Below are 2585 nucleotides of genomic sequence, written 5' to 3' on the forward strand. Positions count from 1 at the left end.
TGCTGGTCAAAGGAAAAATACAAAAAGAAGAACTCTCAATCCTGAACATCTATGCTCCAAATGCAAGGGCACCCTCTTTCATAAAAGAAACTTTATTAAAACTCAAAGCACACATTGCACCTAACACAATAATTGTTGGTGACTTCAACACTGCACTTTCCTCAATGGACCGATCAGGAAAACAGAAACTAAACAAGGACACAATGAAACTAATTGAAGCTTTGGACCAATTAGATTTAACTGATATATATAGAACATTCTATCCTAAAACAAAAGAATATACCTTTTTTTCAGCACCTCATGGTACCTTCTCCAAAATCGACCATATAATTGGTCACAAGACAGACCTCAACAAATATAAAAAGATAGAACTAATCCCATGCCTCCTATCTGATCACTATGGAATAAAAGTGGTCTTCAATAGCAACAGAAACAACAGAAAACCCACAAACACGTGGAGATTGAACAATACTCTACTCAATGACACCTTGGTCAAGGAAGAAATAAAGAAAGAAATTAAAGACTTTTTAGAACACAATGAAAATGAAAACACAACATACCCAAATCTATGGGACACAATGAAAGCAGTGCTAAGAGGAAAACTCATAGCCCTGAGTGCCTCCAAAAAGAAAATGGAGAGAGCATACATTACCAACTTAATGACACACCTGAAAGCCCTAGAACAAAAAGAAGCTATTTCACCCAGGAGGAGTAGAAGGCAGGAAATCATCAAACTCAGGGCCGAAATCAATCAAGTAGAAACAAAGAGAACCATACAAAAAATCAACAAAACTAGGAGCTGGTTCTTTGAGAAAATCAACAAGATAGATAAACCCTTAGCCAGACTGACCAAAGGGCACAGAGAAAGTATCCAAATTAACAAACTTAGAAATGAAAAGGGAGACATAACAACGGAAACTGAGGAAATCCAAAAAATCATCAGATCCTACTACAAGAGCCTGTACTCAACACAACTGGAGAATCTGGAGGAAATGGACAATTTCCTTGACAGATACCAAATACCAAAATTAAATCAGGACCAACTAGACCATCTAAACAGTCCCATAAAGCCTAAAGAAATAGAAGGAGTCATAGAAAGTCTTCCAACCAAAAAAAGCACAGGACCAGATGGTTTCAGTGCAGAATTCTACCAGACCTTCAAAGAAGAGTTAACACCAATACTCTTCAAACTATTCCACAAAATAGAAACAGAAGGAACACTACCCAATTCCTTCTACGAAGCCACAATTACGCTGATACCAAAGCCACACAAAGATCCAACAAAGAAAGAGAACTTCAGACCAATTTCCCTTATGAACATCGATGCAAAAATACTCAACAAAATTCTTGCCAACCGAATCCAAGAACACATCAAAACGATCATCCACCATGATCAAGTAGGCTTTATCCCGGGAATGCAGGGTTGGTTCAATATACGGAAATCCATCAATACAATCCACTACATAAACAAACTCAAAGAACAAAATCATATGGTCATTTCATTGGATGCTGAAAAAGCATTTGACAAAATTCAGCATCCTTTCATGCTTAAAGTCTTGGAGAGAACAGGAATTCAAGGCCCATACCTAAACATAGTAAAAGCAATATACAGCAAACCGGTAGCCAGCATCAAACTAAACGGAGAGAAACTTGAAGCAATCCCACTGAAATCAGGGACCAGACAAGGCTGCCCCCTTTCTCCTTATCTTTTCAATATTGTACTTGAGGTACTAGCTCGGGCAATTCGACAACATAAGGAGGTCAAAGGGATACAAATTGGAAAGGAGGAAGTCAAACTATCATTATTTGCAGACGACATGATCGTCTACCTAAGTGACCCAAAGAACTCCACTAGAGAGCTCCTACAGCTGATAAACAACTTCAGCAAAGTGGCAGGTTACAAAATCAACTCAAGCAAATCAGTGGCCTTCCTATACTCAAAGGATAAGCAGGCTGAGAAAGAAATTAGGGAAATGACCCCCTTCACAATAGCCACAAACAGTATAAAGTATCTTGGGGTGACTCTTACCAAACATGCGAAAGATCTGTATGGCAAGAACTTCAAGACTCTGAAGAAGGAAATGGAAGAAGACCTCAAAAAATGGGAAAACCTCCCATGCTCATGGATCGGTAGAATCAATATAGTTAAAATGGCCATTTTGCCTAAAGCACTATACAGATTCAATGCAATACCCATCAAAATCCCAACTCAATTCTTCACAGAGTTAGAAAGAGCAATTATCAAATTCATCTGGAACAACAAAAAACCCAGGATAGCTAAAACTATTCTCAGCAACAAAAGAAAATCTGGGGGAATCAGTATCCCTGACCTCAAGCAATACTACAGAGCAATAGTGTTAAAAACTGCATGGTATTGGTACAGTGACAGGCAGGAGGATCAATGGAACAGGATTGAAGATCCAGAAATGAACCCACACACCTATGGCCACTTGATCCTCGACAAAGAGGCTGAAAACATCCAATGGAAAAAAGATAGCCTTTTCAACAAATGGTGCTGGTTCAACTGGAGGTCAGCATGCAGAAGAATGCGAATTGATCCATCCTTGTCTCCTTGTACTAAGCTC

The sequence above is a fragment of the Apodemus sylvaticus genome, chromosome 13 (genome assembly GCF_947179515.1).
Source record: "Apodemus sylvaticus chromosome 13, mApoSyl1.1, whole genome shotgun sequence".
NCBI classification, from domain to species: Eukaryota; Metazoa; Chordata; class Mammalia; order Rodentia; family Muridae; genus Apodemus; species Apodemus sylvaticus.